Genomic DNA, 25,192 nt, shown 5'->3' with positions numbered 1-25,192 from the left:
TTTAGTCTGGATCAAAGCCCTGAACAATGCATCCTAATTCCTGCTGCAGATAAATCCACTTTCTTTTGTTAAAGTGTCAGCTGTGGTGGAATAAAAGATGACTTCTACTCCTTCAGTTAACTGAAGGTTAAAATCAGACTGCCTACAGCTTTTCCTTTTCTCAAATACAGTCATTACTTGTGCCTCTTTCCAACATAGAAACCTATAGCTGCTATTTCCTTTCAATTTTCTGATTACAACTGGTTCCCAGAACTTTTTCTAGAAAACTTCCTCCGGGACTTACCTTAATGGAATCTTTCCACTGCGGTCTAGTCCTTATGTCAAGAGCTTCAGGGGTGACTATTCTGTCTTGATAGGGTAGAGACATATGTCAGATAAAGGTCTTCATTAATTAGTGGTGAGATATGATAAAAGGTTTTCAAAGACAACAAGAAAAAAGTGCTACTGGCTAGTTTCACTCAGAAACTTGACTAGCTCTTGTTGTTCACTTGGGTGCTAATGCCCTGGGAAAGAGAGGTCACAATTATTACAGGACTTTAAGGCTCCTCCCATCAAATGCCTACTGTTTCCTCTTCCAGACAAGTTTTAACAGTTTTTCTCCTATTAACTTGAGATTTCTGTCAAATAGGTTTGGAATGTTAGGTTTGGAATGTAGGAAAATGAAAGCAAAGGGTTCTTTCTTTATTTTGTTTCCTGTGTTTCAAAGAAGTTTACAACTTAGAGTAGTGGACATGAGACAGTAAAAAGGAAGGAATTCAAGTCAAAGCTAAGAAAATATCCCACTAGACAGATGATCAGGATAAGACACTCTTGCTGAGAAGGAGTCCAATGATAAGGCAACAAAACAAAAACAAGGAAAAACAAAACAAAACACATGAGCACAAAGGGTTTCAGATGAAGGAGGGAAATTGAGCCTGAAAGAAGGCAGCAACCTGAGTTGACAGAACCACTGTGACCTTGGGTTTGACAGGAAAGGGTCCAGCAAAGTGACCAGTCCTGCTCGGAAGACCTGTGCAACTCCAGTCTCCTGAAGTCACTGGCAGGTGTTTCAAAGCTGTAGGAAAGTCCCCTGGACACTAGAGAGAGAATATTCAAGAAGGAAGAGGTATTGAATGTTTTAAAAAGAAAAGTTTGCAAAAAACGATAAACAAGTACAGAAAACAGAAAATTGGATTTGATTATCAAGTCGCCCTTTTTGCCACCTTAGTAAGAGTTTTTTTTTTTTTTCAGAAATTCATGAGAATAATGAATGAGTGGCCAGAAAATGGCAGTAGCTTGTATAAACTGTAGCTAACAGAAATGTAGCTGTCAAGTGAAGGAATGAAATAGGCCAGTGTTTCTTGGAAGGCTGGGTAGGTAGCAGAAAACGCCTGTGGCTCAGTGAGTAGGGCGCCGGCCCCATATGCTGAGGGTGGCGGGTTCAAACCCAGCCCTCGCCAAACTGCAACACAGGCATGGCCGGGCATTATGGCAGGCGCCTGTGGTCCCAGCTGCTTGGGAGGCTGAGGCAAGAGAATCACGTAGGCCCAAGAGTTAGAGGTTGCTGTGAGCCATGTGACATCATGGCACTCTACCTGAGGGTGGTACAGTGAGACTCTGTCTCTACAAAAAAAAAAAAAAAAAAAAAAAAGGAAATTATTTTTAAAATGGAGGTGATAGATGTGTCTGTGTCTGAGAGAGAGAGGCTGAAGGCCAAGACTCAACAGAAATTACACAAAAAGTGAGGCAAAAAGAAGATCAGATCAGGATCCTGGAGGCATCAGAAAAGGATGGGCTCTGGAGCAAAGGTGAACCTGCCTCAGATCAGGATCCTGGAGGCATCAGAAAAGGATGGGCTCTGGAGCAAAGGTGAACTTGACCTCAGGAGGGAGACATGTCTCCTCCTACTGGGCAAAATTGAGAAGGTAGGAAAGATAATAATACATCAAGTTTAACAAATGCATTTTGTATATACCTGTTTTTAATAAACCTGAGAAGCACCAGGCTATCCAGTAAGATATGGCTCCTTCAGGTGGCCCCTAAGTCATATAAAGTGTGATTATTGATCACCCTCCATAAGTCAGTAGATGGGTGTTAGTAAGAGGGAAAAACATGAAGGACAAAGAAGGTTAAGAGCAACCTTTCAGGATCAGAACTTTTGAAATAAAATGACTCAAAAGCAGGAAAAGAAAACCCACCGAGGCCTTATTTATCTTGTTAGACTTCTGGGTGAGGCTGGCATTTCCAGCACAGGTTTGAGCTTCACACACACACCCTCCTCCCTGCCCCATGCAAAGCCCTGCTTCATTTTATTTCCAACTTTTTACTACCAAAAAGTCAAAATTAAATTTGAAAGAATAAGATAATAGACGTTTATATACCCCTCGCTTAGACTCAAGAAACTTCACTTTTGGCCTTAACTGCAAATAATCTGTGGGTATGTGTATAAATCTATTACTAAACCATTTAAAACTGGGTTAGATATGATTTTTAGGCATTAAATACATCAGCCTACATATCCGACACTAAGAAAGATCTCTTACATAGCCTTGATACCTTTATCATACCCAGAAATATCATCAAAAATACGCTGCTATTATCCAACACCCAGGCCACACTAAAATTTTCCAAACTGAACAACTAAAGCTTTTGTGTCAGCTCTTTCAAACTAGAATCCAATCAAAGTTTATGTACTGAATTTCGTTGTTTAAATGTATCTCTTTTATTAATTTTAAACCAGAATAGAACAAAACACAACATTTTTTTTTAAATCCCCATGGCATTTTAAAATGGACATTTTAAAGAGTCTCAAACATTAGCCTTATAAATTACCACATTCTTAATTTGTTGTTTTTCCCTGTATTGTGTAACGCAAACCTATGTCTCCTGAATTCCTTATACATTGGGAATCTGAACTGAGGTCTTGATTAAACACAGATGAAACATTTCAGATCAGGGTGTTTCAAAGGCTGTTACTTCATTTCGTATCACATTAGGATACACACAATGTCCAGCTGTCCACTGTCAGTGAGGCATACTTTGAGGATGATAATTTTGTTTTAAAGAACACTCAGCCCTTTTTTATTTTTTTTTCAGCCCTTTTTAAAGAACAAATAATCTATTCAGTGGTGCTTAGGCCTCATCCAAATATTCTGTTGCCTAACAATCTTCTCTTAATGGTTCAAAAAATTCTTTGATAAATCTTGCCTGAATCTATCATTTCGGGATGGAGGAATGGGGATTTCTCCTGGTGTCATTCCTTCTACACTTATTAACTGAAAATTTTCTGCAATGCTTATATCAGTTCTTCCTTTAAACAGCAATGTAGTAGTCATTTGGGGTATTCACCAATTTCTGAAAGGGGGTTTTTTTCCCCCCTTCTAAGTACATAATGAGTAAGTTAGGCAGCTTTTGCTTCAATAACAAACAATCCAAAATCATCCTGGCAGATAACAACACTCATTTCTTGCTCGCCGGCCCGTGATTTGGGAAGACCCAGCTATCGCTCCCCGACAAGTCCTAGTTAGACATCACATGTCTCTCACACCGGAACTCTGAATAAAGAAGCGAAGACTCCTTTTTTCTGGATGTTAGAAGTGAAAAAGAAAGAGTAAAAACATGAGATGCTTCCTAAAGTCTTTGCTTGGGGTCTGCATGCTGTCACTGCCACCTACACTGCATTGGTCGAAGCAAGTCACACAATCAGTGGAAGAGTATACTTTGCCTATGGGGAAGAGGAGGGAAGTATTTCCCAAATTTGGGCATGGTTGAATAACCTGCTTGGGACAATGGAATATGAGCAGGCATGTGGCATATTTTCCAGCACCTTCCTTTCCATTGTCATGGTGACCAGCAGCATTTAAACTTACTGTGTCTCAGTCACTTTCCATCCCTAAGGGAGGCTGATGTGACTCCACACCCCTGCCAGTCCAGAGAGACATGCGGTGAAAAAGAAAAATAAACTCTTAGGCTTTAAGCCACTAAGATTCTGAGTTATTTGTTACCCAGGCACAACCCACTTGTCTTGACAAATATAAGCAGGGTAATGCTTAACGGGTTCCTTCAACTACTAATTTTCAGAGTAAGGAGGTAGGGTACTAACAACCTTTACTGTGACAGGTACGTTTGTACTTCCTCTTTCTCTGTCTTCCTTTTCCTTTTTCTTCTGAGTGTCTTTATGGTTTCAGACATTGTTGTTGATATGACCAGTCGCAAACATTATTCTTTCTGGTATGCTCTGGTCTCAAATGGGGCCAGCGAGAGCTCCTTCAAAGTGGATCTTTTTGACAGGACCCCAGCTAGCTTCCAACATTTCCTCGATACAATTTCTTGATACAATAAGTGATCTTAAGCTCGCCTGCATTTTTCCATGTCTCAAACCTAGTATTAGCAAGTTCTGTAAGGAGCCCTAGTTCCTTTTAGTGAGAACGGTGTTCTAAAAACAATACCCGAATGTGGAGTGTGTTCAATGCTACTGCAGCAAAATGTTTTCTATTTTTTTTTTTTTAGTTTTTTTTTATTAAGTCTTTTGCACATAGGTCATAAATACATTTATGCCAATTTCAGTGTGTTGATTATTTGTACAAATTGGAGTGTTTACATCATACTAATCAATAGCAAAATAGTTTCTAAGCTGTTTCATTGACAAATCATTCTCTCTCTCTCCCCTTGTTATTCTGTCTCTCTCTCTCTTTCTCTGCATAAACACAAACACACACAGAATAAAAGACAGACTTATAGATTATATATAAATGAAAGCTAAATTATATTATATAACCTGTGATGTATATTATATAGATTATGTATACATTTATTATACATAATCATATCTTCATATTGATATTTTCAAATCAGATTCAGATTTGGTATTATATGGCTCTTCGCCCTCTTTAACTTCTTTATTTTTACGTTAGTTTCTCCTCAAATATTGAAAACCTCGGATTCTAATGTTATTAACTTCTTTATTTGCTTTATTCTACAACATACATAAAATATTTTCAAAATTGCAATGTCAACAAAAAAACTATTGAGTTCAATTAAAGATTTTCTTGGAGTTATTTTTGTTCTTAGAAAATATGCCACCAAAAGATGTACAGGTGGAATCCTCTGTGCAAAAGGCACTTGAAATTATTGCTTTTTACTGTATAGTTACGTTATCTAAGAGATACGCCATTCAGTTAATTTTTTACAGCTTTCCGTTGGGCAGACAGGACATGTGCAATTTGTCTTGCACAAGGATCCAAGGACAGCTTGCTTCCTCGCCCTTTTGTGATTGCCTCTGTCATTATCACAGCTATTGTTCTGTCTTTTGCTCCTAAACTAAAGTGTCTTCGCCTGCCACAGAGCTGGCTATGAAAAATGTTAAGCATTAAGTATTCCTACATCAATTTTAAAAAGTCCTTCATTGTTATAACTCTTGAACCATATCTAGAAGATTGGATTCACATGTATAAAATTGCCATTGGAAAAGACTTGACTGCAGGGAAGGTGGAAAGAATCAATGGAGAAAAGGTAAAGGGAAAGAGCTACAGCTTAAGAGAAAAGGAGCCCTGCTGTGACTGTTTGGAGAGTGGCAGTTTGGTTTTGGACGTCCAGAAGGGGGACAGAAGGCTGGGGGAACCTGCATCCCAACTGTAAAACATCTGAGGGCACGATCAGCTCAAAGAGTAGGAAATGCGTTTACCCCACATCAGGCAAACAACACTAGCAACAACTGACTCTCAGGTAGCAATTAGTGTTCTAACCATTTATTTCTGTTAGCTCACTGAATCCCTCTGATGACTCTGTGCAGTAAGTCCTATGAATAATTTTACCAACGAAGAAACTGAGGCAGAGAGAAATTTTGGAACTTACCCAAGATCTTAGAGATAGTAAGAGGCCAGAGTCAGGATTCAAATACAGAAGTTCTGGGCCAGAATCCAACACACCACAGCAAACTCTTTCCCTGAGAGTTAAAGAATTATTCCAAACAAACAAGTGAGATTCTCTACTGCCTGTATAAAATGGCAATGGGGACTACTAAGACAGCTCTCAAACCACATTTTCAGTTCCAGGTAAGCCACTTAATCCCTAGGTGACAGTGGAGTAATTTTCTTGTTTAGAAACCGTAGTCTTATCCAATACTACTCAAGTAACACACTGCGACTACTGGTATAAGTGCAAACTCTGCTTGATCATATTGCAAGTGGGCCTGCAAACACAATTTATGTAAATGAGAAAACTGTAAGATCTCAGAAACCAGCTCAGTATGCATTTGTAAGCACCTTCCCTTGTGCACATTTTCTAGATTTTTTGTTGCTTGCTTACTTAATTTGTAACTTTATCCTCCTTCAACACCTGGGATTTCAGTTTTCTCTCCTATCCAAGCATCTAAACCTCGGCACACATCTTGGTTTGAGGTAGAAACAACTCTGTACGTTTTCTGGTGCCAATTTTACAGACCACATAATAACTGCAAGGTGCTCCACTGACAGATCCTATATTCCAAGGATGCTCTGCCAATTGGAAAGTAAAATATGAAAAAGAAACAAATTTCATGGATGCAAAGTAGTGACAAAACACTCTTCCTCTTGGCTCTCAATTTAAAATCACATCATTGCAACTGAAGGCCTTCACTGTTCATGCCTTTTTCAAGTCCAGCACAGGAAAGTAAGCCCAGTGCCCATACACATCTGCCCTTGACTTCCACCCAGCTCCTGCCTGCCAACCATGTGGCCAAATCAAACAAACAACCAACAAAAAAAATTAATAAATGAAACAATCATTGCTCCTCTGTTCTCTTTGCTCTCTGTTGATTTCATTATTCACTTGAAGACATGATTGCAGGGAAAGCAGAAAGAATCTGGGGGTGGGGTGAGGAGAAGGTAAAGGGTAAGGACACCAGCTCAGGGAAAAAGGCTAGCAAACCACAGTCTGCAGAGAACAGAATCATCTCAGAAAATTTACTAGTATCAGTAGCTGCATCAATCCAAGTGACACCAGTTGCGACATCAGCCAAAAATCCCAGTGGCTTGTACTAAAATAAACAATGAAATTTGAGCTCACATTCCAGGTGGCTGTGAGTGTCCCTGGTCCAGTGGCTCCTTTCCAAGCAGTGACTCAGATGCACAGTCTCCTTCCTTATGTGCGGCTGTCTATCTTCAAGACTTGGTTGCCAACATTGCCTCTGGCATCAACATCAGTCAGCTGACGGAAAAAAAAGAGAGCGAGCAGAGAAAGCACATTTGCCTTTTAACCACCTCAGCCTATGAGAAACACACAACACATCCCCTCCCAGGCCACAGGCTTCCAGTCCCAAACTAGATGCAAGGGGCTCCAGAAAAAGTGGCCCCTGCAAGGGGATCAAGATTTGCTGGAGTAATGTCAGCTGTTTGGGCCATAATAGTTCTAAGAGGATTAGTCAGAGCACTGTCCTGAGAGCCATGCTCAGGGGGAAAAAAAAATGGCACTAAGAAGGAATTGGAAAGAACAAAGATTACGGGCTGCCATCTCTCAAAAACCATAGATCTAGGCAGGACAAACCAGCCTAAGTCAACATCATAAGTCATTTGCAGAAGGCCTGTCCTCTCACTGTTATGCTTTGCTGCCTTCAAGGGTTCTCTTGATAGGCATTTAGTGCTTTTATGCTGAGCCCAAGCTGTTTGGGCTCTTTGATGTAGTCGCAATTCTGCTCCATTCTCTCCAGACATTGCCAGGGGACCATAGTAGTCAAGAGCTACAATGACCACAGTTGAGTTAAACCCTGTCTTTGATAACATTTCCGTCTTAATGTTTTTAAATTAATTATCCCAAGGGCCATAGAAACTTTGGACCCCATGAAAATGATTTAATCATTTTATCATGTCCAATTTAGGAGAAATTTGACAGGCAATTAATCCTTTGGAAACCCCTCACATCACAGTACACAGGTAGCTGCCTGTTACGTACAAGTGATGTCAATTCACCTTCATAAAATACTAAAGTAGCAAAACATCTGTCATTATAGTTATTTATAGCTTAGAAAACCTTTAATATAAAATAAAACTGCCATTAAGAAGTAGGAAAACATACACTCTGCATTTCTTTGTTGAAGAAAACGAGAATTGAATAAACTAAGTTACGTTCCTGACACCACCAGGCTCATAAGAAGAGAGCTAAAGACTGAGCCAAGGCATCCTGACTCCTTGTTTCCACGTTCTTTCATAATCCTGGGAAAATGAGCCCTTTCTTGTGATAGCCAGTATTTCAAGAGTGTTTAGTCTCACTGTTTGTTTCCAACTATCTTTCAGCGAAAACTAGCCTGTTTTTCTGCTCTGGCCTTATAATTGAGATTCGTTTCTGTCTTTCCTCTATGACCTCTCAGAGTTTCTTCTTTTTCTACTTCAAATATTTTCCAACAGTTATCTGAGGAAAAAAAAAAAAAAGATTTCTACTTTGGATGAAACTTACCTAGCTGATATTATAACATCTGCATCCCAGTCCACAGAAAGCTCCTCACAACTAGTGACGTCTGACCTTCCCGCCCACCCTTGCTAATCTGCAAAAAAGTAGATTTCACTTTTCCTCCTTTGCTTTTTGTTTGTTTCAAACATAAAATCTGGTTACACAGGCACTAAACCACAGTACTGGGAGGTGGCAGTGAAGTCTGTGATTGCCCTCATAGATTCAAAGGGAACCACAGTTGTAAGCCGCAAAATGGGAGTAAATTTCTTCTCAAATCCCCATGCAAATCCAGGAGTGGTGTGTATTTGCCACTAACTAGTCTCAGGAGAAGATCTATCTCATTTGCTCTGCTTTCCTGGGTTCCCCACATTGTTTAGGACAGTCTATTCAGTCCTCATCCCGTACCCCTACTGCTTTCTCACATCTTTAATTCTTTTTGATAATTTTCTAAAACAATCTCGGTCTTTCTTTTCCTTTCCTTTTCTTTGCTCATGTTGTTTTCCAGAAATTCTTTCCTAATTACTCATCCTTGGTCCTGATATTATATTTCTGTTCATTGCTTCCTCCCAATTCTTACCATATTAAACCACTTGAAATTTTTCTTTTTTTTTAATTGGTATTTTGTCACTTTAAAATTAAGAACAAGCTTGCAGAAGTGGAGCTGGAAAACTACGGGCCAAATTCAAGCTATGACCCAGTTTGGTAAGGATCCCAAGCTGACAACTGTTTTTATATTTTTAAAGAATTGTAAATCAAAACAAAGAATAATATTCCAGAGACAGAAGGATCCACAAAGCCTAAAATATTCAGTGTAATGCTTCACAAAAAAAGTTTTCTGGTCCCTATTTTAGACTATGAAAAACTTCTGGCCTCTTCTTATCATCATCCTCTATAATTTGCATTATTCTTTGAAATTCATCCCCCTGTTTACTAAAGCAGAGGATACAGGGTTACAGGGCAAACAGCTGCAAAAAGGAACTGGAACTTAAGGACCCTAATATTTTTATCTGACATGACCTTCATTAGATGAGCTTAGACTCTCCTTTTATTTCAGTTTTCTGTTTTGAGAGTAAAGAATTTTTGATCCAAGAGAGATCAGCTCCTCAGATCACAGATGGTACATCGCCCATGGACCGGCGGCCCCCTGGAGATCTAGCACTATCCTCTCTCCTCAGCCCAGCAGAGTAGGAGGGAACAGGCGAGGTGGGAATGGCCTGGGAGACAGCAAGATAGTTGTGTAGGAGAAGGGTCTGAATAATGTATTGTCCAGGTGTGTTCTAGGTGGGGGCAACAGATCTTCCCAAGCTACACCAAACTAGAAACTGATTTTATTATGTCTCCCGCATTGGAACGATGCCTGCTGTCTGATTCTGACTCTCCTGTTAGCAGGCTGAGGTATGACTGGAGAGGTAAAGAGCCTGGGAGGCAGTGATAGCAGCGTCCCCTGGGTGCAGAATCCCAGCATGCTTGTTGTGCCGCCAAGCCTCACTGCTTTCTGAGACGCGTGTCAGAGCCAGAGTATGTAGTGGGTCGGTAACGGCAAATCCTGGGAAAGTCTCCACCAAAAATCCGTCTGTCCATTATGAGAGGAAATCCACTCTCCATCAGCAAATCAGGATGAAAGCAAAAGAACAGATAACCAATAATGCATGCACCAAAGCAAGCTCACAGCCAAGACCTGCCTAAATGCAGGCACGCACTAACTGTAGAACCAGCTAAACTCACACGCTGAGCCAGAGGCCGTGAGCTAAGATTTAGGGCACAAATATAAAAATAATAACAACGACAATATAACAACAGCAAGGGGAAAGACCCTCACAGGCCCACAATGTTGCTCCTACTAGAATGTAAACCAGTCCATCTAGCGAATTGCATTTTTAAATAAGTGATTATTAAACTGATATGGACTGTTCTATCTTAATCTAAAGCTGACAGGGTAAGTCACTTGTTAAGGGTCACAAGATTGTAAATGACAATATGAAGGATAGAGATACGGGGAGAAAAAGCATAGATAAAACTAGACAGGTGGGGCTTTGTCTCTGGAGTCAGCCACCTGGAAGCAATGTCATTTGGGGTAAGTTACGCACTTGTTTGAGCCTCAGTTTTTTCACCTCTAATATTGGAATAATATTTCCTTTTCAGGGTTTTTTATGAGGTTTAGAGGTTCTTTTTTTTAGTGGGAATGGCTCATGGCTGACCCTTGAGTATGAAAAAGGACAGGGACAGGTAGATGCCAGGCAATTATTCCCGAAAACACTACAAAAAGGATGGCCTGAGTGTCAAATCATAAGAATTTCAGGCAAAGATATATCCAAATTTCCATGTCCCTTCCAGACAAAAGATTAGGAAATATGCAGTTCTTACAATCAGTTCTCCTGTGACCAAGAGAATTCCTAGCAACAAAAAGCATTTCAACTTTGGGACCAGTAATTCTGAGCAAATATTTGCAAGCCAACCCCTTCCCATCCATTGCTTGATGCACATTCCAGACCCTCAAAAGCTACACAGCCTAGGGAATGCCCCTTCTTTTCTGCCTCTAATTTTGAATCTTCTGTTTTCTGATATTTTCAGCTTTCTGGAAGCCTTCTGAACACATTCACGTGATAGGAGATATTTCCTACCTGAGAATGGGAGTTAAGGGAGGAAGAAAGGAAACAAAGAGGAAAATATCTGACCAAAATTTCACTGGCCTGGAGTCTCCACGCATTTCCTGCATTGTGGCTATCTCTAGGGGGCTTACTGGGTAATACCTCTTCCCACAGGTTTGCAGACTGTCTGATATTATCAGTAATGAAAATGTCTCCCGAAATTGATAGCATCACTTTGGAAAGCAATAAAGCATACCCTGCCAAAGGTGAACAGGAATATAAACTATGGCTCAGAAATCCTGTCCCCAAGTATATAACCTGAAATCTCTTGATGTAGGAGATACACACATATTGCAGCAGCACTGTTCATAAGAGAAAAAACCTGGATGCAAACCACATGTCCACCAAAGGCAGAACGCATCCATAAATTGTGCTGTACTCACGTCATTGAGCACTAGACACCAGTGAACATGGACTGCGGCATACCCAAGAACGTGAATACATCTCAAAGAGTGCAAGGGCAAAGGGGACAAAAACAATTCAAAGAAGAATATGTTCCGTTTACATAAACTTTAAAAATGTGCGATACAAAGTATTATTTGGGGATGGCTATATGCAAGGTAGACCTATAATGAAAGCCAAGGTAGTTAGTTACCCATGAGGAATGAGAGGTGGGTGCATTTGAGGAGGCTCCCCCAGGACTCTTCAAAGAACTGGTAATGGTCTCATTTCAACCCTGCTGGTGAGATAAGATCTGGAGTGCTTGTTTTATGAACAAAATTATACTTTATTCTTTTTAAGCTGCTCATAAACATTTTGTACACCCTTGGGAGGTATGGTCTGTTTCACAATAGAAAATGAATGTAATCTAAGTGTGCCTGGGGCCCCTCACTCCACACTACCAGGAGTCAGCTAAAGTACCAGTGTCAGCCTTGATTACCACTGTGACATCAATATTTGTGTCCCCCTGAAACTCATTGTTGAAATCCTTACCCTTAACACAATGATTTCTAGAGGTAGGGCCTTTGGGAGGCAAAGTCTCTGGGATGATCAGTAATAAAAATATAACCTGAAATTGATAGAATCACTTTGGAAAATCATAAAGCTGAACCGGGATCTAACCTATGAATCAGCAGGCCTGTCCCCTGCTGGTATTCCTAACAGGACTCCAAAAAACACCCTCATGAAAGAGGCACGAGGAAGTCTGCCAGAGCAAGCAAGCACCATCTGTGAGCCAAAACATGGGCCCCCCCCGAATCTGCCTTGACCTTGGACTTCCCAGCCTTCAGGGTTCTGAGGAATATGTTTCTGCTCTTTGTCATCCATCTAGTACACAGAACGTTGTTGCGGCAGCCCTTTGCCTGGAGTTTTCCTCTCCCTTCTTCTCTTGTCACCAGCTGAAACTGGCTTCCTATACATCTTGACAAAACCTTCCTAATGTTGCGACCCTTTCATACAGTTCCTCATGTTGTGGTGACCCCCAACCATAAAATTATTTTCATTGCTACTTTATAACTATAATTTTGCTACTGTTATGAATCGTAATGTAAATACCAGATATGCAGGATGTATTTAGGCGACCCCTGTGAAAGGGTTGTTTGACCCCCACAGGGATCATGACCCACAGGTTGAGAACTGCTGAACTAAGTGATGACTGTGCAGAGTCAGGGTGTTATTCAGCCCATAGTCAGTGAAGGTAGAGCTTTGACAACCCCAGAACCAGGGCCTGCTGTCCAGGAACATGTTGGAACAGTGCCTTTACAACTGAGAGGTTCTGTGGCTGCACTGCCAAAGTTGCTCCATCAGATTCCTTATGGTTACAGGGGGAGAAGCCAAAAACGAAGGCAGATAAAAAGTATAAGTGTAAGATTGTAAGAAGAATCATTAGGTTCTAAGTCTATAATCTGTGATCCATCGGGGCTATTTCTAAGTTATACTCAGTTAAGAGGAATCTGAATATGTTTCTTTCCCCCCTTAAGGACCTGGAATCCTTCTTTAAAACATAAAAGGTAAAATTAGAAGAACCTTTGGAAATAAGCTGGTTCATCCTTTCACTTTATAATTGAGATCAAATAGGAACACATCAAGACCCTATGTGTAATTCTTCACCAGGCCATGTGGTGCCCAGACATTTGGTTAAACATTACTTCTAGGGTATCCATCAGGGTGTTCCTGGATGAGTCAGCAGACAAATTAAGCAGGCTTCCCTCCTCACTCGACAGCACTCATCCAACCTGTTGGAGGCCTAAATACAAAAAAGGGGCTGAGTGAGAAAGAACCCTTCCTCTTTGCTTAACTGTAAGCAGGGCCCTTGGGCTTCTCCGGCCTTCAGACTGAGATTCCAACTAGAACTGACAACATCAGCTCTAGTGGTTCTCAGGACGTAGGTAGGGCTCAGGGCTCAGCCTGGAACTACAGCACTGGCTGTCTTGGGCTTCTCAGCGTCCATAATCCTGGGAGACAGCCCTGTATAATTAAGCAAATCCATTTCCTTTTTCATTCTCTTTCATATATATATACACATATATAAACACACATACACACACACATATATTCTCTCCATATTATGTATCTTTGAGAGGGTGTGTATATACATAATGTGTATAATGTGTGTATATATATATAGTGTGTGAATATAGTGTGAATATAGTATGTGTGTGTATATGCATATATATATTTATAGTGTGTGTATATACGGATGTCCATAATGTTTATATATATACATGTAGTGTGTGTGTATATGCACACATATACATATAATGTGTGCCTGTGTGTTTATATAGTATGCGTATATACATACAGTGTGCATGTTTGTATGTGTGTATATAAACACACACACACATATATATAGTATGTGTGTGTGTGTGCATATACATATAGTGTGTGTGGGCCCTGCCATTTTCCTGCATGACTCTGCATCCACATGAGTGGCTTGTCCAGAATCCTCTCTTCACTTCTCTTTGGCTTTTCTATCTCCATTAAACTCTTTCTCCCTCCTCTGCACCCACCCATCCTGAGTCTTCCCTCTGGGTACGCACACAGTCCAATGTCCTATGCATCCTCACAGCTAGTCCACTGAATTACTCCCCATGGCTGACAGCTTTTCCACCACCCACCCATCTTCCTTCTGACTGTATTTCCATGTCTCCCTAACTTTGCCTCTATGGCCTTCCATAAAAATGTCCCTGCCAGTACCCTAAAGCCCCCTCTGCCTTTGTGCTTCCTCCTGACACACCCCCTTTCTTCCCAGACTCGCAGCCTTTCCACTCACACCTTCTTCGATGTTTGTCCTCAGGAGGCTAATCGGTGCCAGAGAAAACAACTGTCAATCCGTGATAGCAAACTTCATCTGATTCTCCACACTGCTCCACAAACTATGTTTCCTAGTCAGCTGACTCTCCCAATTTCAGTAACAATTACTTCAAGATTTTTTCATTCTCCTCATATATTTGATCACTCTAAATCTGGGCTCAAGCTCAGCAAAATTTTCAAATTCTTTCTTCCCAGAAATTATGCAGTCCATTTGACAAGGACTCCTTCAATTTCCTAGCTGTAGTGGCTTGAATAGTGGCCCCCTAAAAAGATATGTCGAAGTCTTAACCCCTGAAATCTGTGAAGGTAACCTCATTTGGAAAAACCGACTTTGCAGGTATTACCATAAAATTAACTTAAGGATCTTGACATGAGATCATCATGGATTTAGGATGGGCCTGAAATCCAGTGGCAAGTGTTCTTATAGAGAAAGGCACAGAAATGTCTGAGACACAGAGGAGACGGCCAGGTGAAAACAGAGCCATCGCCTGGAAGAATAAATGCAGCCCCAAGCCACAAAACCTGTTCAGATGGACTGAGCCCTTCACACCTTGATCTTGATATAGGGCTTCTGGCCTCCAAAACTTTGAAAGGATAACTCTCTTATTATTGTTATGCCACTGAGTTTGGGGTAATTTATTATGAATCCCTAGGAAACTCATCACAATACCTATTCTGACACCTATGTCCATACCTGCCCCAGCCACCTTCTGTCCAGATACATTGCAAAGTAGATATCTCTGACTTAAGTCTCCAGCAAGGTTGTAGACCTCACAATCAGACACTGCGGTTAATGGTGCATGTTTAAACTAGATTGGCTGGCTGCCAATCCTAGCCCTTCCACTTACTATGTGGTTATTCACACCACTTCTCTGTGCCTCGGTTTCCTCATTTTAAAAAATGACATAATAATAATACCTCTCTCAGAGAGGTTGTCTAACAACTGAATGGTATAATGAATGCTCTTAGAAGAATTCCCACAAAGAAAGGAGCAATTTTTTAATTATTATCATTCCTGGCTGACTTTTCAGGGACTAAACTATCTATTGAGCACTCCTCTCTAAATATTCATTACCATTTCCTATCTAAAAAATAAACAAACACTAACACTCCCTTAAACATTCTTCTCCCTCCATCCCCCACACTTGAACTCTCTGAACTCCATTTCACAACAAATTTTTAATTGTATGCCCTGACTGCCTCCACATCTTGCTGGCTTGTGAACTCACCACAATTTACTCCCATCACTCCACTGAAACTGCCCTTGACGAGCCACATATTACTAAATTCTGCAGAAGACACCAGCCCTGTTCAGCCACATTGGATGTTGCTGCACACACACCCTTTTGGAAACCTTTTCATCTGCCTGGCCCAGGCCTCAGGGCCTTCTTCCAGCTTCCCGCCGGTCTCACTTGCTGGCTTCTGCTTCCTCTAACAATGCCTTAAATGATGGGTTCCTCAGGGCTCCTTCTTCACCATTCTTCTTTTCTCCCTCTGCCTTCAATGAGATATTGACCACTCCCAAGACATCAATTTACTCTCAACAGACTGATCATTTCTAACTTGTATTTCTGGCCTAGATTTCTCTTTCAGAGCTCCAAGTTCATATGTCCAGTTGCCTGCTAGATCTGCCTTCTTATGCATTGCAGCCACCTCAAATTCAGTATTTCTAGTGCAGAAATACTCATCTTCCTTGGCCAGTCTGATGATCTTCTTCTTCTGCAATATTCCCCATCAGGTTAAATACCACCTTTAGTCACCCATCAGTTCAACCCAGAAAGCCAGGGGTCATCCTGGACTACTCTCTTTCGCCCATTTCCACCAAGTCTTACCCATGAGACAGTAATCCTCAGATTCCTTCCCTCTCTCCCTCTCCCCTGCCCTGACACCAGCCAGCGCCACATCTCACACACCTTTAAATGGGTCTCCAACCTCACTTCCCTCCAGCCCTTCTCCAAATTCCAGCTAGAATAATCTTTCCAAACTATACATCTGAGCATGGTCACCTTGCCCATACATGCACTTAAAATCTACCATCAGCTAGTATTTTCTCATAGGATAAAATCCAAACTTTTTAAAAAGGTTTATTGGCCCCTCCACATCCTGGTTTTTGGCGTTAGGCTTCAGGCCCATAGACTGCCTTACATTTCTGTTCTCCCTTTACTTAGTGGCTTAAGGCCACTTTTTCCAGGAGGTCCTCACGACTCTCTAGCTTCCAGATGCTCCACGGTTTTCACATACAGTGAGCTCCACGGTTTTCACTGTATGTTCCCCCTAAAGGGAACTCACCATAAGGTGATGAGATGACTTAGTCAATATCTGCCTTCCACACTGCATAGCACCCTCCCTAAGGAACAGGATGCCTGCCTTTCCCCACGTGTCTCCAGTGCCCCTCAAAGCTCCAGACCCACTCACTGCAGGCACTTTAGAAACATGGTTGGATAAACGACCAAATGCTATTTTCCTTGGAGAATGACTCAGTGTACTTTATACTTGTATTTCTCTAAATTCTGTTGAATCATGACTGAATTTGTATATATATAATGACCATAATTAAGGGTTATTGACTGAATTACAGGAAAGGAAGCAGTTAGAATAGTTTTTCCTTGAACTCTCTTATAAATTGGAAGGAGAGAAAGTATTTAATGAAAATCTAGGAATTGAAAATATTTTAGTAGTGTGACCCAAAGACCTCAGAGACAAATTTTAATGGACGCTGCACTCATATTAAAATGGAATTACAATGAAAATGTTTTATAGCACACTAGTTTCCTAAAAGATCAGCTTGGAAACTGTGAAGAAATACACATTTCAGTTAAAGATCCTAGAGGAAAAGAATTGGGGAGAGGAAATAAGTAGACGACAAAATCTAAATGTGAGGGACTACTAAATAAGACCATTGCTTGATCTGTACAGTTGGTCTCCGTAGAATCTGTATTTTATCCATATTTAACCAACAATCTATTATTGGTGCCATTTCAGGTACAAGTCTTACATTTTCTTTCTCTTCTTTCACATATGGATCATGGATGAGGTTTCTAGACAATGAACACATTTAGGAAAGATAGATGTGTTAGTTGACCGAAAGAGCAAAATCAACTCAGAAAAGGACACATTTCAATGTTTCCACTTTGAACCACAAATACATAAAGTGAAAGGGTATCTGAAAAATGAAACTCAAAATTTCAAAGTTCATCGAGGAAAATGCTACATAGAAGAACACCAACTGTTCCAAGAATAAAGGTTTTATTATAGACAGCGCATCTGAAAAACCAGCTTGGTGACGTTGAGCAAGCTTGGCAGCAGGTGGCGCCCTCAACCAATTAATAGGAGAAAGCCACATGGGCCGCAGACACACCTAAGGAATCAAAACACTTCCCTTCTGTGAGGTGTAAATATATATTCTGACCACACACTCAGGAGATTATGGAATGCATAGTTTCTGTAAAACACACACGTACAGATGCAAGCAGGCACATATCTCCACCGGGGAACGGAGTTACCACACTATGTTACAGGGACAAACATAACAAGCTGGCCATGCAAAGGTACATACATGCCTATGTGAACTGAATCTGTTTCTCAGGGCCATCCCATCTCCTACAAATGGGCCCACAACACTGCCTAGCAAATATTCTCTGCTATAATCACTGTCTCACTCTCCACAATATCTAATTCAAATTTTGGTGCTCCCCTTAAACATCAGACATCCTCTTTTCTTTTTCTTTTATTCTTGATCATGGCAAGGCTCCTTATTTTAAAATAAGAAAGAGGAGAAAGAGAAGCTGCTTCTACCTTTGCCATCAGGTGAAATTTCCCCATCTTCAGGGTATCAGACATTCAAGCTTGCACTGCACACCCCACTCTCTTCCTTCCAATAGTAGCAGAGGATCTGTCCCCTCCACCCCACCTATAATTAATTCCTTCCCTGAAACTCTGTGTCCCTCTCTCACATCTTCTCAGAAACCTTGTCTACCATTTATTCTCTCTCTCCCCCGCCCTCTCTCATACTTAAGCTCTCCCTCTTAATAATTTCCTCCCAAAGGCTTTCAAATAAGCTCAAGTTTCTCTCATTACAAAACACATAAAATGGGTAAAGCTATAGATACAACAAATTTGGGCATGAACTGATCATTGACATTAAAACTGAATGCTGGGCACGTGAGGATTCATTATACTAATCTATCTGGTTTATTTATGTTGGAGATTTACCATAATTAAAAATTTAAAAATAAGAAAAAAAGAGTTGTGTTCAACTCCTCCTGCCTTCCAACTCACCACCCGCTCCTCATCCCTTTTCAGCCTGAATCCTACAAGTTGCCCATATGTGTTCCCTCAACTTCCTTACCTGCCCACTCCCTTTGCGGTTTCCTCCACTCTGGTTTTTCACTCTGATATGCCACAGAAACTAAGACCATTTTCATCCTTGACTCTTATGCCACTTAACACTATGGATATTTTTAGTTGCTGTTCTCAACCTCTCAATAGCACATGGTAATCAAGTCCCTTCTTAAGCACTCTCTTCCTTTGGCTTCAGAAATTACAAGGTTCTGGTAGCCATTCTATCTCTCTCTTGCAGATACTTCTCTAACTCCTTCTTTCTACTCTGCTGTTGAGTATTGGCGCTCCTTTTAGTTCATTCTTAGGCTCTTTCTCATCTCACCCTGCATTTCTCTCAGGAGACTTCATTCATACTGTTGGTACCAAATTCCACCAACATGCATGTGACTCCCAGAATTAAATCACCAGTTCAGACCCTGACCCAGCCCTCATCTTCATGCATATGTGACATCTTCTCTGGGATACCTCAAAATGAGAAGCTCAAAACTGAACTCATCATTTTCTGGTGTCTCCTATCTTAGTGGGTGGAAGACTGGAAATCCTAGAGTCATCCTGTCAGGTCCTTCCCTTACACACCATTTCTAATCCATTGACAGATCAGTACATTTTAGCTCATAAATATCGCCAAAATCCTTCTTTTTCTATCTCCACCATTACCACCACCATCATTACCACCCTTTAATGCAAGCTAACATTTTCACAACAACTACTGGTGGTAACTTCTAATTTAGCTCCAGCATCTATCTTGGCAGTCTTCCACTCTGAGAAGCAGTTGGAGTCATCTTCCCAAGCTGCAGGTCTGATTGTGCTATTCTTTGGCTTAAAACCCTTCAGTGGTTTCTCAATGATCCTAGGGAAAGAAGGAAGGAAGGAAGGAAGGGAGGGAAAGAAAGAAAAAAAGAAGGGAGGGAAGGAGGGAGGAAGGAAGAGAAAGAAAGAAAAAAAGAAGGGAGGGAGGGAAGGAAGGAAGGTAGGTAGGTTGGTTACAGGGACTACAAGGCCCTGTGCTGTCTGCTTCCAGCCTCTCTCTTCACTTCATTTTACACCACCACCTCCCTTAGCTCTCTCAGATCAAACTCGCCTTTCAGCCCTTCAGTCATGGCATTCCCCCTCCCGCCACTCCTTCCACAGCAACTTCGTGCTGTTTCTTTGTCTGGAAAGCCCTTCTCTTCATTTTTTGTCTAGTTATTTCCAGTGTGCTTAGCTTTCAGGGTCTAGTTAGGAGACACTTCCTGCAGGAAGCACTCCTGGATTATCCTGAAGAAGTCAACTCTCCCTGCTGTAGACCTTCTCTGCTCTATGAGTCTCTCCACTTACTGATGCAGTTTCACATGAACTGGTGTGGTAACCTCTGTCTCTTTTACTCATCATTGTACTAAGGTTGATGTTTAGCCCACAGTAGTTACTAAGTATTTGTTGAATGAGTAGATGAATTCATGTCTGTTCTTCATTCACCTCTGTCAGGTTTTCATCTACTTAACCTGTCTCTAGACCACCTCACCCTTCATCTGGGAGTAGACCATCAACAACCACAAATTCATTTATACACTTGTATAACTAGGGTGTGCCATATGTGAGCATGCTGGACATCACTTTTACTCTAATATTTGAGGCCTGGTAATTATTTTTTGCACTCAAAAAATAAGAATGCAAGTAAAACCAAATATTTGTACATATTTGGTACATAAGGTATATGATTTCAGAAAAATGTACATGGCACAGGCCACTTTTGCCTCTGCTTCCTGACACCTGGTAGTAAGCAATCACTCTCCTTTACTCTTCGGAAAAAGCTTATCTACAAACCTTTAAAAAACAAAACATTGTTACAAGTTTGTACATAACTAGAAATTTTAAAAGTTTAATGCTTCCTCAAAATAAATGTAATTGGTTCTAAATTGTCTACTTCTGTGTCCAGAAGTGGTCTACAGATGTAGCTAAAAGAAGACACGATTACTGACAGCTGTTAGTGATTCCGAGAAGATGCTCCCTGGGCCAAGGACAGCTCCAAGAAGGGCTTTCACCAGAAAGGCAACAGTCAAGGCCTGGTCTCCTGTCTCCCCACAGCTCCCCAGGCATTAGTTCTTAGGCAAATTCTGTCTCTCAAAATGCCAACCAGCCTTCTCAAGCTCGACGCCCCTGTCTTGCTATCTGGCCTCAGAGCCCTGTGTCACTCCGCACAGGGAAGTCCTCGTGTGACCCTCTGCACGGGGCCTAGGAGCCCAAAGGGGTGTTTACAGCTTCTCTCTCTGCTTGTAGCCCCAGGAGAAAAATAAAAGTCCAGGGCTCATGGCCACAGAAGGAAGAGGATGTTCTTGGAGGGTAGCTGCTCTCTAAAATGCATTACATATTTCTTCACTTCCACTTGGACTCCACTATGCTTAAGCATCTTCAAGGAATAGAAACTGTCATCCCTAGCTAAGTTCCCCCACATCCTCACACACAGCTTCCAGGAAACTAGCTGGACATCTGTAATCTGCAGAAGACTATTTGAAAAAAAAAAAAAAGGAAGCTAGCCCTGTGTTTGTACCTACTATGTACCTAACTATCCGGACGATTCTACAGTTTACCTTATTTAATTCTGGATATTCTTTAGATCATTTTCTAGAAGAGAAAACTGAGGTTCAGAGAGACTAGTGCATGAGCAAAATCATACAAGGAAATAGCAAGACCTCAGACTCAGACCCAGGTCTGTGCCATTCCCATGCAGCTGCCTCTCCTACTGAGCTCAGGGTGATCAACTCCCCTCATCAGGGTCTCCACATCTCACCATTCGCTCTCTCAAAGGAATCGCCACAGGACAGTATCACCATCACAGGAGGACACAAATAACCTCCAAGAAGGACATAGAGAAATTTAAAGATATTCTCCTCTGCTGTAATTTATGGGAACTACTAAGAACATAAGCACGGCAGTCATGTTTTGGGGCAGTAAAGTTCTACTTGCTATGGCATTAAAATACAAGTTAAATGAACATTTCAGTAGTGCATAATAACTATAGTAATGAAAATAAATTAAAATAACTACTTCTCAGACAAAACATCAGTGATCTGTACCAGATCAGCTCTTTGGAGATTGTAAGTCACTTCTGTAAGTTGATTTTGTTATAAAACCCTCTACTTCTGGTGGTGCTAGCACTATCGGGTGTACAAACCTGCCTGCATCTTCAACCCTGGCTATTCTCTAACAACAGACACAATCAGCCTTCTAACATAAACCAGAGCCCTTTAATCCTCTGCTCAAACCCATCCAGGTTCTCACCGACATGAGGAAAACCTCACCTGTCAGCCCTACATCAGTGATGCCAGTGCAGCTGGAACTGCCTCTCAGATGTGGCTTGCAAATTTGATGGAGTCATTTTTGTTGTCATAATAATCGGAAACCACTGCTCGCTCTAGAATGGAAAGGTACTTGGGATCTGCATGTCCCACTGTGTGTAGAAGCATCCCACACAAAGAAGAAGTGTCCCATCCTGTGTATTTCTTTTGAAAACTCACCTAAAAACCAATTTGTTGGTATCAGAGCCTAGAGTCTAACTTGTTTTTACATGGAAATACAGAGAGTTTTCTGCAGGGTTTTAAACATCATACATTTTCCAGGAATGCCAAGTAATGTGTATTTTTCAAGAATTACTTTGTCGTGATCAAAAATTTATCCAGAAGTGTTCACTAGTTTGGAAAATCACAACATGACTGGTAAATGACATCCCCCGTGATATCTGAGTCAGCAATGGAACGTGCCTGCACCCATCATCTGCACATGTAACTGTTGCATTCAAGGTGATTCTGCAGAGGCATCAAGACGGCTAGCATAGCACTGACATATTAAAATACACATCGTTGATTACAAGTTGATTTTCTTATTTCTCTCTTATCTTACAAGTCGGATACTATACAGATTTGTCTTCACTGGGTACATAGGAAAGTTATAATACCTGTGAATTTCATTGCTTGGACAATAGAGGGAAAGTGAAAAATTCCTGGACTTAACAAGGCAGGGTTGGATGTGACAGGATGGGGAACACTGCCCTCCAAGACAATGCTTTGTTAAACTCTGACCCCCACTCTCCCCTTGCTTCCCTCTACTGCACTGCACTGACCTCTGTGCTTTCCCATCAAACTGGTGCCCACCTCAGGGACTCTGCCCTTGCCCACTTTCTGTCTGGAAAGCCCATCCTCCATGTTGCACTACTCAGGTCTTCACTCCTGTGAGAAGTCTTCCACAACCACCATTCTTCACATTGCTCTCCACCCCGTCATCCTTTAAATTCCTCCAGAGCTCCTGTCTCTATATAAAATGCTATCAAATTTATTTACCTATCACCATCTCCATCTTGGGAATATGCACTCCACAAGGGAGGTGGGAACCAGTATTTTAGATTCCAGTACCTGGAGTAAGAGAAAGTGGCATAAAGTGGGTGCTTGATGAGTATTTGTTGAGTGAATGAATTTATGCATGATGATACTGCCTGTGTTCCTGCTTCCTAGGAGCCAGAAGGAGTCTCTTTCTCTTTCCTATCTACATAATTTATAGCCAATCTAAGCCAGCATTAATACTTTCAAATATATCCATCAAATGCCTACCATATTTCAGGCACTGAGAATACAATAATAAATAAGGCATCTCCTGCCTGCATTCCTTGCAATTAATGATTAGCTTCAGCACCTCTGAAGCATTTGGATTTTACAGTGAGATCACTTGATAAAAAAAAAAAAAAACAGTCATTTCTATTTTATATTCTGAATATCTTTAAAACACAGTAATTATGATATTCATAAATTAGGAGTTATCCCTCATGTATTAAAAAGAAAACTGTTATCACATACAGAAGAATTTTTACTCATGTGGAAAATCCTTCCTCCAGTCCTTGTGACATCCTTCTTCGAGTTCCTAAAACGCTTTTCCCCTACCCTCTAGAAACAGAGGGAACTGAAGGCTAGGTGACAGTTGGGTAAGAGAAGTTTCCAGGTCCCTTGAGTGGGGTAGCCTGCAAGCCTCTCTCCCTACCTGGGGTCACCTGCCCACTGAAGGACCCCACTGATACAAAGAGTTCAATCTGTCCTATTTCACAGGAAACACAGGTCAATGCCAGCCTAGCTGGAGGTGTACACAGATGGTTCAGGGAGGGGCTGATCATTTAGACCCTTTCCTCCCCCTGCTTCGTGCCCAGGCACCTTTCCCATAAGCTTAGGAGAGAGGCAAAAGCAACTTGAAAACCAGCACAGTCCACACATCCATACAGAGCTATACAAGGGGCTTTTCGTCCATTTCCACATTAATATTACCTTGATTTTATAAATAAGCAGATTAAAGTTCATACATTTAGCAATTTGATAAATCCGTAATTACCTCAAGGTCTTCTAAGTCCAAGTTAGGCAACAGAAAGAACGGGCTAAAATCTGGCCTGGGGGATTATCTGTGGGATTTAACTCTCACTGACATAGAAGTTCCCATAACTAACTGGCTACACTGCACCCTCATCAGAGCCTTGACCAAATCCAAATTCAATGTCTGCTTGGGCACACATACCTTCCTGATTCCCATCCTAGCCCCAGACTCCACAAGTCCATAACATCTGATAATCATTCCTAGAAAGCTTCTAGAAATGAGCAGACCTCAGAGTGGGCAGAATGAACCCATACCCTTGCCCTGACCTTTAATGGTGATATAGGGACAACAGCCTCACTCTCTCAGACCTTTTGTGGTTGAACAGCTCCATAGAAACAGCATGATATAGAGGGGGATGGGAAAGCTGTGTCAGTATTCTGGATTATGGCTGAAAAATGTGATGTACCCCTTTCCTGAACTCCCTCCCTGCCCCCACATCCTACCACCACATACGCTTTTTCCCTTCAGGTCAGGGCTTAAAGCAAAAATATCTAACATAGGCTGAGTTACCAATGAACAGAAGGCTCCAAGAAGGGAGCCAAACTCCCAGGAACTTCTAGTTCACAACAGGATCCTCCAAAGGGCCTATGGAAAGGGCTGGTTGGAGATAGTTAATATCTGATTTGTCCTTCCACCAAGGTAACTCAGAAAGGTAAAGTTACTCTGGCTCTTACTGCAAGAATTTTAAGTCCCTTTAAAGTATTGTATTACTTCAAAAGAATTTCAGGTGTTTCAACTTGTTACAAACATGCACATTTTGGGAAAACGCACACACACATCAGTCTCTCTCCAGAGTCCTCCTGTCTGGCCCATCAGTCCCTCACCTTCCAGCATGGTTTCCTTCCAGTCCTTGCTCCTCTGGGACTCTGCCCCTCCCTCCCAGAGCTTCTTCACAGTGCAAGTACACTGCTGTGTCCTCTGGCAGGTCCACATGGGAGGATGCTGACTGTCCCCAACTGTCCAGGGAAGTGTGTCTTCTCATGTTTCCTGGGTTCAACTGAGGTGGAGGTCAGCTCTTGGCAGGGGCAGCAATATGCAAGGGAGAGAGCCATGCCAGCCCCAAATAGAAACCCAAAGGACTTGGCAAGTGGACCAAGCCCCCAGTCTAGCTGAATGGGGTCCATTAGACGAGACAGAGAGATAGGCGAAATGAATGCAGGATGAGA

The sequence above is a fragment of the Nycticebus coucang genome, chromosome 10 (assembly GCF_027406575.1).
Source record: "Nycticebus coucang isolate mNycCou1 chromosome 10, mNycCou1.pri, whole genome shotgun sequence".
NCBI lineage: Eukaryota > Metazoa > Chordata > Mammalia > Primates > Lorisidae > Nycticebus > Nycticebus coucang.
Note: the sequence above shows the minus strand (reverse complement) of the source record.